The sequence below is a fragment of the Diadema antillarum genome, unplaced genomic scaffold, assembly GCF_040938485.1.
Source record: "Diadema antillarum isolate AM-2024a unplaced genomic scaffold, OU_Dant_1.0 scf00000025, whole genome shotgun sequence".
NCBI classification, from domain to species: domain Eukaryota; kingdom Metazoa; phylum Echinodermata; class Echinoidea; order Diadematoida; family Diadematidae; genus Diadema; species Diadema antillarum.
The window spans coordinates 780,711-795,000 of NW_027270914.1; the positions used below are offsets into that span (position 1 = coordinate 780,711).

The 14,290-nt window shown below is 37.7% G+C and overlaps 1 long non-coding RNA gene across 1 annotated transcript in view; it reads right to left on the reverse strand.

Annotated features, from left to right (window-relative positions):
- Positions 1 to 2,821: 2,821 nt before the first annotated feature.
- LOC139733396 (uncharacterized) overlaps positions 2,822 to 14,290 on the reverse strand; it is a 12,436-nt gene continuing 967 nt past the window's right edge. The window contains exons 2-4 of the long non-coding RNA XR_011711083.1: positions 5,080 to 5,133; positions 4,668 to 4,703; positions 2,822 to 2,904 (exon numbers count right to left, since the gene is read on the reverse strand). This is a non-coding gene — a long non-coding RNA (uncharacterized lncRNA). The remainder of the gene's footprint in view (positions 2,905 to 4,667; positions 4,704 to 5,079; positions 5,134 to 14,290) is intronic.

Here is a 14,290-nt window from a genome sequence, read left to right on the forward strand (position 1 = left end):
TGCCTCAAGAATACTGTATTCATTATCTTTTCTTCATTTTATTTTCCAATGTCACTTCTAAGGAAAGAGGTGGAAAAGCAGAATCTGAATGTGCTGTATTTTCTCAACGCTGTAATTAAATTCATTACATGAATTTCATTCTTGTATGTTCTTTATCAGGTAAGAGAAATCTGATAATCTAATAGTTGATAAAAATTAAGACCGTCGATGAGTAATATGACCACCTATACCAAACGCACATTTGGTATTACCTTTGCGACATTGTATAAGTAAAAGGTGTCATTTACAAGAATGAATATAAATCTAGTGTTCACAGCTGTATGTCACTATGTACTTTCAAGCCCTGGTACTTGACATCATGCACGTAGAGTATAGCACAGCACACTCACAAGGTAAAGCACTGTTGGTAGAGATTTCAGAATTTCATGCTATTGTATACATTTAATAAAGTAACTTTGCTTTCAGACTAATTGTCAAACACTTATTAGCTGTGAAACTATTTATGTAAGAAATAGACCATACCTACAAAGTGTCTGTACTTTATTCTGGGGACAATTTATGGCTCAAACTCAACACCCTAGGAGTAACGCACGGTACCGGTAACTAACAGTAAATGCAGTACGTGGGACTACATGAGAGTCGCGTAATTTCTCCAGTTTCTGCCGTTTCTCCTTTACTCTTGTCGACTGCTTTTAATTCATGATCCTTCTCCTGGGATGGTTTGTTTCATCAATGAGTTCTCCTTCATTTTCCTACATTGCTTGATCGAAATGTGACGAGTTTTTCAAGATATTGGTCAGGTTTGCGTGGTGATTTTAACAGAAAGTCAAAAAGCCAAAAGCGAACTTCTATTGTTTACAGATTAAAGCCAGTGCTGCTCTCTGATTGGTCAATTTCCCGATGATGTCATTAGAGTGGATGTAGTACCTTTTGCAACCCAACTAAAATGGATGTAGTACCTTTTGAAACCGAACTGATTTTTAAATGTAATTTTTCAACACTTTCTGGTTGGAAATTCAGCTTTTCGTTAGTATAGGTGTAAAGAGGTCCTAAAAATTAGTAAGGTTGGGGGTACCACGTATCGTCACCCTAAGGATCTGTAGCTTGTTTATTCTAAAAATATAACACAAATCCGCCTAATTATTACCTGAAATATGCCATAAATACTGCAGTTTTGAATGTCGTGACCGTCTCGTTGATTATGAATCTCCGTTTTAAAATAGCGCAATTTTAGTGCGTGCGTTCCGTTTTCTTCGCGCAGCTAAAAAGGGAACCTTCCGATCGGCACCCCCTCCCCTCCATAGGTATACACGTGAATTTCACAGCATAGGTAATGCACGTGAATTTCACAGGCCATAGGTAATACACGTGAAATTCACAGCCATGCGTCGTCACTGAGCGGATGTGTAATTTTTTGCTTGGTTTGTTTGAGTTTGATTTTCGTTTCTTCGTTTTTATTGTCTTTATAGCTAGTGACACTTAATCCCGCGCGTACCTTTTCGTTCTATACGCAAACAGCCATGATACGCAGGGTGCCGATGGGAAGGTGCCCTGCCGATAGGTGGTGCCCCAACCATACATGAAGACCACAAAGTGGATTTTGATGGAAAATGGATGTAGTACCTTTTCCAACTGAGCTCTTCAAATATTGATTAAAATGTTGAGTTTCTATTACTGTTTGTGTATGTGTGTGGGTGTGCAAAACATCGTGCCTGGACACTATTGTAGATAAATGGTTATTTCGAAGAACAAAATTCTACGAAAGTACACGAAATTCTTTGTGTTTTAGATAATATATTTTCTTGTAAATAGTAGTCAATTATCACAGAAAACACGCTATTTGTGACAGGAGTCATTTTGACGCTGTAATTGTACTGTCGTATTCATCGATTAGTTTTAGTGGGTAAGTGAGTTTGAGCAAGATATGCTGACTTGATGCACCGTTGACTGAGTCGGCTGTGCGATTGCGTGGGACCAAAAATGATAATAATATAGCCGCCATTCTCAACTTCGAAAACAAAAAACCGACAAAAAAGTCATTATAATCACCAGCACTATCACCACGCGCTATTCCTTTCCAAGCGCAACTAACCATTATTATTTTACATTACCGTCATAGATCATCATCACTTTTTTCACTACATGCACGGAAGTCAGTAGCCAACGTGAAACAATAAAATCCTTATCTTGATTTTGATTCAATTACGTATTGTGTTCTTTACTTGTTGTTTGTGTATAAATGACAATCTAAATCACCAAGAAGCAGATTTGTACAAAAGAACGACTAAACAAAAGAAGGATTATTATGCTGGCTTTTATTTACTACGGTTGCTCACGTAAACGGATTGGAGACTTTTTATTTCTCGACTCCATTTAAACCATACATAAAGATGAAAAATGAGACATACAAACGTTCTTCAGATACATTGTATGTGAAGTTTACATGAGGGAAATATCCAAATGAAGAAGCGTAAGGTCAGAAAAAGAAAGAAGATGATGAGATGAAAATGATGTTTTTCTAGAGTGTCTAAACTGCTTGGATGTGTGGGCAGAGTTGAAAGCCGACAGGAGTAGCAAGGATTTCTCCAAGCTGTTACTGAATAATTTCATGCAGACTTTCTTAGGATTAGATTTGTGTGTGAAGGGTATGAACACCACTTCAGTGTGAAACTGTTCACATGTTGCTTTTAGTTTGAATGAAATTCAGAAGCAAAAAAAGAAAGAAAGAATATAATATTTGTGTAATTTAAGACACTATTAAAGACTTTTAATGTTTTGGTACAGAAGAGAGTAACATAAATGAAGTAATTGATAGGATGTGTGAGCGTTGAGTCAGTCGGAAAATCATTGTTCTTTCGTCGTGTACAAGCCATTGGTCACGCTGTTATACAGCACCAGTGGAATCTGAGGTGAAGGCAGAGAAAAAGAACAAGGAATTACATGGGCATACATCTCTTAAGGTGCTGCAAAATTTTGACAATGTACGTTTAGTTTGGATTCTTGATGAACTAATTTGCCAGAAATGCTTAAATTAAAGGGAGACAATTTTATCCTGTTTCCGCTCATACAAAAGGCAGTCGCGAATTCAGAGTGGGTCGCAATGTGATCCACACTCTTTATTTTTTCATTCAAACGGAAGAAATACAAAAAAAAAAATGCATTGCCTCAGCAGCAATGACAGCTTAGTTGAAGAGTGAAAGGACGATATGTGAAATACAGCAATACACAAAAAGAATTTCTTTGAAGTGTTGCTTGCTATTGGCACTTTTTTTTTTTTACTCTTGGCTGTCAGAAGATATGGAAGGAGGATAAACGCAATCAAGATGAAATGTTAAAGCAATGGTGAAATGTTGTTAAATGTTGAATATGAAACAGTGAGCTGGTGTTAAATTTCCGGTGCTCATTATGGTGTATGATTAAAAACTTCGGGTGTCATTTCAAAATATAAAATTGTTTCGTAGTTACTGCACTTCTTGTTAATTTGAACTTCAACAAGAAGATCAAGAATTTGCCGATAAAGTACTTGATTTCTGAAGAAAAAAAAAGCGTGTAAACACATTTACACCACAGTAACATCAGTTGGTGTAGTCTCCTACTGAAGCTGGAAGGGTGTTATACCGTTGATATAACGACAGGCAATATCAAATCTACACCATGCGGTGTCATTATTGAATTAACGCCTGCGCAGTGTCAAAAATATCACGAGCTAAGGTGTCCAATTAAAAAACGAAGTACCAGGTGAACACTTTTTTTAGCACCATCACAATACATTTTCTACACCTGTGTGTGTGGTCATCTATTGGCACTTGATCAGTATTAGATTTAATACCCATGGAGTTGAATCTAACACCGATGTTTTCACAATGAACGGAAATGTCTAAGAGCCACATACAGATCCTTAACGAACATTAATCTGAAAGTGGTCTGACGAGTATTTACCATCAAACCAAGACAACCCAAAGGAGCTGAATCACCACCTTCTTCTCTTTTACTTAAATATTGGCCTCGCTAAAACATGTAAACCAAGAACGAACAACAGCGTTTGAGTGAAATGAGACTGGGGAGGTATTTTCCATTGCTCTAATGCGTATCACTCAGCAGGTACTACGAAAAAAGGTCTGAAGACTAACGTGGCATTCTGTTTTGGTTAATGGTCTGAGAAAATATTTGCTATTGAAAAGGAACAACTAAATGAATAGAGATAGGCAATGTCATATTTATAAGGGCAAATTTACATTTTTTTTTATAAACCTCATCTATCATATATTTGATATTCTAAAGAAAATCAACTATGAAAAGATTACAACAAAAAAGCAGGTAGAAGGTGACATTTTTCTTAATCTATGTACAAGCTAAACATTGTTGTTTTTTTCTGGTTTCATTCCCGTATTATGCAGCTAATGTTGTGTGTTGTGTGTGATGTTAACTGTATTGTTACCTTCAATGTGGTTCGCTAATGATATTTCGGTGTCATTGCATGCAAAGCGGATAATTAGAAAGCAGGTAGGAAACGTTGATTTGTTATAACGCGCTACAGAAGTTCAACTATTGGTATTGTTATGATTATCATTATTATTATTATTTTTGTTGTTATTATTATCATAATTATTATTAGCGTTAGCATTTCTTTCGTCAACTTTGAACAAAATTAATGAGTGAAAGTTTACCAGGCTATTTCTCATAGATAACTCCCTGGCCACGTTCTGAAATGGAAAAGACAGAGAGAATAAGATCAAGAAAGAACTAAAACACAAAAACAAAACAGAACAAAACAATACACAAAATGTACAGAGGAAGATTCTAAACCCAGTCGCTATTTCAACGCTAGGATAACATTGCGTAGTTCTGCGAAATGTTCTACTCTAGATCATTGCATATTAACTTTTTCATGCTTTTTTGAGTTCATTCATGTTTCCTTAGGTCACCTAGAGAATGGACTGGATTGGTCAGTTCGACGGTGGAATATACTTTGCCTCCTTCGTAGATATCCACGATAGCTTGGCACAATGGAAATGAATGGCTCTACGTTCAGTCTACTGCTGGTACTGTCTGTTAACACATGTACAGACGTATACTCACCTGTGTTATCGTCCATTCCAGCCCTCTTGAGGATCTGCTCCAGAAGTTCCAGAGCTGTGAAGTATACAACATTTTGAACACCTGGTTTAACACTGCAGGCATGCGTCCATCCATACAAACTCTGGCAATCTGTAACTCTTACGTGCCACGTTCGCACGCCCGACTCTGTTGACTTTGTGCAAACTTTACATATTCCGCTCAAACGCACGAAACCGCCCAAACCGATCGAAAAATCGCCAAATGTCATAGTGCAATGAAAGGGTTTCTCGCGCTTTCATTCCTGTCACATGTACCTTGCATTTTATGTGGTGATTGGCTATCAATCGGTGTTCCCTACTGGAATTGCGAGTAAAATACTAGGTTTCTGGCACTGTATTGTATACAAAAGTAATGCCTCTACAATAATGTAGCTACCGTCCATTCGAAAGAAAAGCGATCATAGATTTGTCTTCCAATTCTACATCAAAGCAAAACGGGCAATTTCTTTACAACTTTGCTTATTACATGTCCAAGGTAATGTAAATCTATTTAACTTACATAGATTGAAAAGCAGAATGTTTCCCCAAGGAATGACTACGTTGCTGCCTCAGCATAATGTGGCACACAGGGGTTTATATCATAGCACATAAAGAGTTAATACGCAGACACATACCCGCTCTATGTGTCTGCGCTGTGGCATAGTAGATAAGACACCCGACTCCGGATCGGAGGACCCGAGTTCGAATCCCGCCCAGCGCGTATATCCTTGGACAAGATGTTTTACCTATGTCCCTCTCGACCCAGGTGTAAAAATGGATACCTGGCAAAGCTTGGGTAATAATGATGGCAGGGCCCTCTGGTAGAGCATTGGCAACACTGAAGAGGCTACCCTGGGTAAAAAAGACCTTATTATCATCATCATACCCATGCATCTTCACAGTGCATCATGGTGACGGTACGTCCTGTTAATCGGTCTATTTTTTCTGGATAAAAAGAAGACGGCGCTTTGAGAAAAATCTAGAAAGTACATGCCCAAAAGATGATAAGTCTCTTAAGTCAAGGAAAATGCATTTGCAGTTTTAGTGTATATTGTCAAATCGTCGCTAAAGCAATTTCGTTTGCGAAATACAAGTACTTGACAAGAAAAAGCTAATAATTAGGCAGGTTGACTGTGCTTTGTAATCCATTTTTCCCATTTGTCGCACATTGTTTCATTAAGAGTAAACATGGACAAGCTTGTCTTACCATTCTGGGACGTTACATGCGTGGCCGCAAATGTCCGCTTCAGTAATTACCAATTTTGTGAAGCAAGATGTGTCTTTGTTTGAGGTTTGCTGCTCCCAATCATTAGTGTTTATACGAAGGCAGTTGAGTCTGAAAAGACACCTCTGCCAAATAGGACCGAGATGAGGGAAACCGTTTTGTTTTTGTTTTTGTTTTTGTTTTTGTTTTTTGCCATTGACGATTCACGATTACGCAATCATCATTGTCCGAACGGCTGAATGTACCCATTAAGATGCACATAATCTGGTGGCGGTGGTGAACGTTGGATCAAACAAAGACCTCCGTTCATAGTCTATGTGTAGTAGGTCCATGGTACAATTATCGCTTTTATTCCAAGCCCTAATCCACCCCCCCCCCCCCCCCGAGCATTAGTCCTCTATGACCTTCATCTCTTTTCCGGGATGCAAATTATATAATGCCTGTAGCAGAAGCATACGGCAAACGAGTTTGATAGAAATTATATTTGAAATATAAAAGAGACATCACCGGAATATCACAACAAATGAGAAAATAAAATAGGGAGCCCAGTTCAAATATAAGCATCTCCATATCTGAAGGTCCCTCGACTACCCCACTCATATTTTCCTTATGTCCTATGACCGTGCATCACAAACCCAACGAAATGTCGCATGAACTGATTTTACGTGAGGACTCAAAATATGTGGAAAGAATCAACCTAGTAAATGCTTGGTTTTCATATTTTCTGAAAGAGCAGTTCTTTTATATTGTTGTACAGTTTTGGGATCATAAATCGAACCGCAAATTGTGGTTTTAACCGTTTTTCTAGAACACTCTTTTTATTTTGTGGAATAGTGTGATTAGGTAGACTATGCCCTTTTCATTTCATGAAAACCCTGTACACACTCTTTACTTACATCTCTGGAAACTTTTGAAGGGATGGGGCTACTACTTCGAAAGTCATGAATAGAATGTGTTGGTAGAGCACGCTCATTCTTGATTTAATTTGATCATTCCTTCTTTGTTGTTGCTTTGGAGATTTACATCCTGTTTTTGTTTTTTGTTCCATTCATTGCACAGAGGTGCAGCTTCAGTTGGTAAGATAAAGCGTTTGAATAAACCCTATACTTCAGAGAATAGTTCTTCAGTTCACTCTTTTACAAAGTATGCGCTTTCTTTCCAATATCTAGATATATCATAGGTGAGGCCATGTAAATTGATGTATACATTGTTTAAAAGTTCTTATCTAAAAAATGCCAGTCTGGCGGCCTCTTGTTGGTTTTGTGATGCAGAGACAGGGTCTCATATATAGATAGGGCGAACTATTGACCGATTAAAGGTAAGATATCTATTTATATGTCTGCCGTGTCCGTTGTTGTTGTTGTTGTTGTTGGTTGTTTTTTTTTTTTGCCTTTGTGGTAACAAGATTTCACTCGGGTAAAATGCGAAAATGCGAAATATTCGAAAAAAAAAAGTGTTCGCCAAAAGTATTAAGTGTTAGAACATACGATCGTAGTTACTACTTAATATCTTGATATACGATAGTCAATAATCAACGTTGGATTATGAAGATTATTATAGGATCAGCAGATCAGAAGGTATTAATGTGGACATGTTTTGGAAAGCTTATGGAAATATGAAGTTTGCTAGAAAGTTCGAGGAAGAGGAATTAAACGACGAAACAATCATACATATAGATAGAGAGTACAATGTATACAAAGTCGTTCAGATTTTTAGATAATCTCAAAGGATGCAACAAATTTTGTGGGAAATGGGAATGTTTTCAACTGCTTCTGATCATTCAGCAACTATTGGGCTATTACGGTTTTGGGATGAGCGTTAGGGGATATAATGTGAAAACTGTATCGAAAACAAAAGCTCTTATTGGAAATGCAATAATAGCTAGTGCAGTGACTTTTTCATGTTAAGCAAAAGGAAGAAAACATTTTGTAATTGAAGAGGGGTGTAGAAGTAAAGATAAATATAAGATAAGGATTGCTTTGGACATTTTTTTTTTAGTTTTATTTAAAAATTCGTCAATTTACCCTACTTTCCTTCAAGATATTTATAAGAAGAGAAAAGAGCAAAGAGGAAAACTTGAAAGAAAGATTAAACAGTTAGAAGAAATCTTGAAAGATCAGCCGGATTAGGATACAGCGGCGTATCTAGGGGGGGGGGGGGGCAAGGGGAGCACGTGCCCCGGGCGCCACTCCTTGGGGGCGCCAAAAACGGGAAAAAAACGAAAAAAAAAAAAACAAGGAAGAAGAAAAAAAGAAAAAAGGGGAAGAAAAGGAAGAAGAAGAAGAAGAAGAAGAAGAAAAAAAAAAAACCCTCGCCCGGACCGGGGGGGGGGGGGGGGTTGCAGAAAACCAAATCAAACAATATAAAAACAAAACATGATGATGCGGACAAAATGACAATGTATATTGTGTTCACACATGTCATTTTATATTTAGCAGGCAAAATGTTACACGGAGCAGCGGCTGCAATTTCTTACGTTCTGAAGCGATCGCCGATTGGATCAAAGGAGGGCGCCAACGGTTTCGAACATGGGGGGGGGGGCGCAAAAAAAATCAAACAAGATAAGAACAAAACGTAATGATGACTCGGAAATATACAAATTTTTTCAAGTCCTCTGTTTGTTGGGTATAAATCGTTATCTATAAGGCCGTCACATTATCGTGATTAGAATTGTAAGATTTAATAAGCAAAAAATGACAAGAATTCCATGTTTTGTAAGCTGAAATACAAAATTTTCGGCTCGTTCGCTGCGCTCGCTCGCCAAAATTTATCAAAGAAAAAAGAAAGAAAAGAACAAAATGTGATGATGACGCGGAAATATACAAATTTCGGCTCACTCGCTCGTACTATAATTTAGAGTATTTTTTCAACTCCTCAGTTTGTTGATATAAATCGTTGTCATCTATTAGGCCGTCACTATATCTGAATTAGAATTGTAAGAATTAATAAGCAAAAAATAACAAGAATTCCATGTTTTGTACGCTGAAATATAAAAATTTTCGGCTCGCTCGCTGCGCTCGCTCGCCAAAATTTGTCACAAAAAAAAAAGGATAAGAACAAAACGTGATGACGACGCGGAAATATACAAATTTCGGCTCGCTCGCGCGTACTAAGTTTGAGTATTTTAGTTTGTTGGTATAAATCGTTATCTATAAGGCCGTTACTATATCTTGATTAGAATTGTAAGATTTAGTAAGCAAAAAATGACAAGAATTCCATTTGTTGTAATCTGAAATGCAAAAATTTTCGGCTCGCTCGCTGCGCTCGCATGCCAAAGTTTATCACAATTTATTACATTTAAATCACTCTCAAAAGACCCCTTTTAAGTGCTTGAAAAAGCATATAATTTAATGAAAAAGCATAAAGTCCCTACCGGGATGGAGTTGGGGTTGAACACTTTTTCAGAAATTAGGGGCGTAGATTTCCGCGCTTGCCCCGGGCGCTGTTTTCCCCAGATACGCCAGTGTTAGGATAATTATATATAAGATAACCGAAGGACAAAAAAAGGGTAATAACCAATTAGTTATGATTACGAGAACTTATTCGTGGTGTTTTTGGTATGATGGAGGTGAAAGAGATGCGTAATGCTTTACGCAATTATGTAATCAAATAAAAAAGAAGTGTATGATACAAAAACTTATTAATGAAATCGAGGGCAATGTATACTGATATCGGCATAATAAGGAAATCATAGATTTTTCCAGTAAGAATCAGAGCTCATTCAGCAGTCAGATATTTGGTTGTTGTTGGTTGTTTTGTTTTCCTAGATATACACAAACTATCCGATGAGTGTAAGAATACTTGAGCAGTATTACTTGTAGGAAAGGGGTGTTTTAGGGTTTGGGAAACAAACAAACAAACAAACAAACAAACAAACAAATCATGACAGCTTGGCCCGTCATAGTTCAGTTAGTATTACAGGCTTTTAATACAACTAGATAAAGCGTATCAAGGTGGGGAGTTATCAGCTTCTAAAATAAAGCAATGATTATTTTGATTGTTCGGGAATGTAAAGCTTTGTTGCACATGAAAATGACAGGCCAACTTCATCATCAACCCTTTCCCTGCGGAATCGTGGTTGTCCTTGCATTAAGTTTGTGTTGATTTCATAACTCAGTATGGAACGGATTTTATATGGAATAGAAAATTCTCTCTAATGCATTATTATACGTTTCAGATGGCATTATTTTGAAAAGCAAATCAACTAGGGTTTATGGAAAGCTGAACTATACGTGAGGTAATACGTGTTATTGACAATTATGATCTCCCACACGTTGTATATCACATGTTCATTTACTGGGATAATTATCCAGCTGCGATTCATTTTGGAAAGGATTTTGGTTAACTTGTTCTCAGTTTTTACAAAATGCCCTCTTAAATTGTGATTTTCGACTGATATTTCGGACATTTGTCGGTCCTCTGCATAATAGTGTTTGCCTCTTTGTTGTATTTTGGGTGTATTTACATTACATTTTAAGGTTGGAAAAGAAGGCATTTATTCCACTTTCAGCATATCTGTTCACCTTATGAATATACATTCTAGCATATTCGGAAAAAAGAAAGAAAGACAGATTTTAGGTGTTTTTGTTTTATTAACGTCTGATTGTATGATATTGGTTTATTTGTTTGTGTTTAGATTCATTAAGCTTTTGGGTCCTCATGGGGGCTCCCAAGAATGGCCTTTATCAAACTTGAAATGATGGTCCCCAATCTACACTTACTCATATCACTTACTTTACCAACTTTACTTATTCCTTCTGATTCTACACATACTGTATGTACCCCCCCCCCGAAAAAAAAAATACAACGGGACCCTCTCAAATGATAACTTTAGAAATAGTGAATCAATCAAACATTTTCAATTTCAGGATATGAAACTATAGCTTATTACCCACATGAGTACAGAAAACCCTGTCTGAATTTCGTCAGTGGTCAAAGAGAAATAAGGAGTTTTGTAGAGAATGCCAGGAATCCTTTCCCTCCAAGATCTGTCCATTATTTTCCTTGAGCATCCAAGTGATAAACTTGGAAGAATCAGACCCATGACATGCTTTACAATAATCTACATTTCTCTGTCACCACTTGATTAAATTGAATGGGGTTTCCTGTACAGTGTAGCTAACAAGTTGTATTTTAGGACTCTGATAGACTTTTTAATCATATTGGAAGTTATCAATGCGGAAATCGTAATTTATGGGGGGACATGCTGTACAGCAAGGCTGTTACACATTTCTTGATGGGGGGGGGGGGGTGTGACCATTTGACCCTCAAGTTTTGAATGACCCTAGTTTGTTCAAGTATGCATTCTATCACTGTGGCGCCAATAAACAGTGATAAATGCCAAGTTTGGTTTAAAAAAAGAAGAAAATGAATATATATATGAAGAGTTTGTTTGCAAAAACCGATAAGTCCATATTTGCCAAATGGAGATATATGCGATTAAAGGTCAAGAAAAATGAAGAGAATAATAAGAAAATTTTTGCTTCTTTTGACCATAACTTTAAAAATATACTTTTATATGAAGTGACCAATATATCATTTAAAAGGTATTATTTTCTACGTTATGACATAAATCGTACTTCAAAATCTTCAAAAATGGACTTATCGGTTTTTGCAAACAAACCCTTCATATATATATATATATACTATATGTGGATATATATATATATATATATATATATATATATATTATCAATCCCTGAATCTTTTAACGTCAACTTGAGTCACTTGAACTGGGTACCCCAATATAAAAAACGTAAAAGAGAAAATTGCGTTGAAACTAAATACTTCAGTTTAGTTTTTAGGTATCAACAATTCATAACAGATTGGAAGGGACGATTATTTCGGACATCTTAAGCCTCAATTCTCAGCGATAAAACGTAGCGCCCTTCCAGCTATTAGAAGAACGAAGCTTCCCATTGGTGACAGGATGCTTTAAATCAGGAGCATGTTTTACTTGCACATGTATCACATTTTAATTGTACATATTCTGATATAATCATGTGCACCATCACATACTGCCACTGCACCAACCCATCCCAGTCTAGCTGTGTTTACAGCTGCTATAGGATTACTCAATCAAGACTCAAGAGGATCATTGCGCTTCTTTATAAATTTCATCGTGATTATATTTTGCCGCTTTTTCTTTTTCTATCTGTTCTTTCTTCAAGAGAAAGAGAGAAAAAAAACGAAAAGATGATTTGTGTCGTAAACGAACGGTAGTTATGCATTAAATATAATTTAAAACATGTATCAAGGAAGGGAGATAATTCTGGATACTTTTAGTCCCATGTACAATAAATCATGTGGCCATTGGTATCCCCCCCCCAAAAAAAAAAAAAAAAAAAAAAAAAAACATAAATGGATTTATACGCTCGTGGACAAGATTTTCTCTTGTACAATGCGCTCCTCTATGGGATTTCCAGATCAAATCAAATCAAATCAAATCAAATCAAATCAAATCAAACAAATCAACTTAAATTAAATGAAGATAAATCAAATCAAATCATATCAAATCAAATCAAATTCAATCTGACTGTATTGTGTTCGAATGTACTGGTGGGATTGGAATGCAGAAGGGTGTCATTTTAACATTATATCGCTTGAAGAGACGACAGCTTAAAAAAAACAAGAGACCCGCGGGTCTAGCGCTCACCTGAGTATCGCAAGTTCACCTTTCACGCAGTCACTAATCTAAATTATTCACAGCTCTACCAAAATTTGACCAGGCATTCTGAAGTAGAAGATGAAAATGTACAATAAGGGCCCAAATTTTTAAAGATTCCTTAATTTGGGGAATTGGGGGCCCTCTGGGGCCCTCTGGGTGGGGCATGGTGCCCATTTTGATAAATTGAGATCCTGACCCCCTAAGGATGCTCTGCCAAGTTTGACGAAAATCTATCATGAGGTTTTCAGGAAGAAGATGACAATGTACGATTCAGGCCCCCATTTGGACCTTCCTAACCAACCCCCTCCCCCCCCCCCCCCCACCCCTGCCCCCAAGAGGGGCACCCCTGGATCTCCTATGAACAAACTCGAAACTACAGTCATTAATGTACTCACTCATAGTATTATCTTAGCTGTATAACTTCTGATTCTAGAGAAAATTTTTAACGATTCCTTCATTTGGGGGGTTTGGGCCCCCCTGGGGGCCCCCTGGGTGGGACATGGTGCCCATTTTAACAAATTGAGATCCTAACCCCTTAGGGATGCTACCTGCCAAGTTTGGTGAAAATGGGTCATGGGGTTCTAAAAAAGAAGATAAAAATGTACAATTTAGGCCCCATTAGGACCCCTCCTCACCTCCCTCCCCTGGGTCCCAAGGGGGGCACCCCTGATTCTGCCATGAACAAACTTGAAACTGCAGTCATCAATGTACTAACTCATAGTATTAACTTAGCTCCATCACTTCTGGTTCTAGAGAAGAAGATTTTTAAAGATTCCTTAATTTGGGGGGATTTGGGCCCCCTGGGGGTCCCTTGGGGGCCCCCTGGGTGGGGCATGGTGCCCATTTTAACAAATTGAGTTCCTAACCCCCTAGGGATGCTACCTGCCAAGTTTGGTGAAAATGGGTCATGGGGTTCTCAAGAAGAAGATGAAAATGTACAATTTAGGCCCCATTAGAACCCCTCCCCACCCCCCTCCCCTGGGTCCCAAGGGGGGCATCCCTGATTCTGCCATGAACAAACTTGAAACTACAGTCATCAATGAACTAACTCATAGTATTAACTTAGCTCTATCACTTCTGGTTCTAGAGAAGAAGATTTTTAAAGATTCCTTAATTTTGGGGGGGTTGGGCCCCCCTGGGGGCCCCCTGGGTGGGTCATGGTGCCCATTTTAACAAATTGAGTTCCTAACCCCCTAGGGATGCTACCTGCCAAGTTTGATGAAAATCGGTCTTGGGGTTTTCAAGAAGAAGATGAAAATGTAAAAAGTTTACGCACGACGCACGACGGACGACGGACGACGG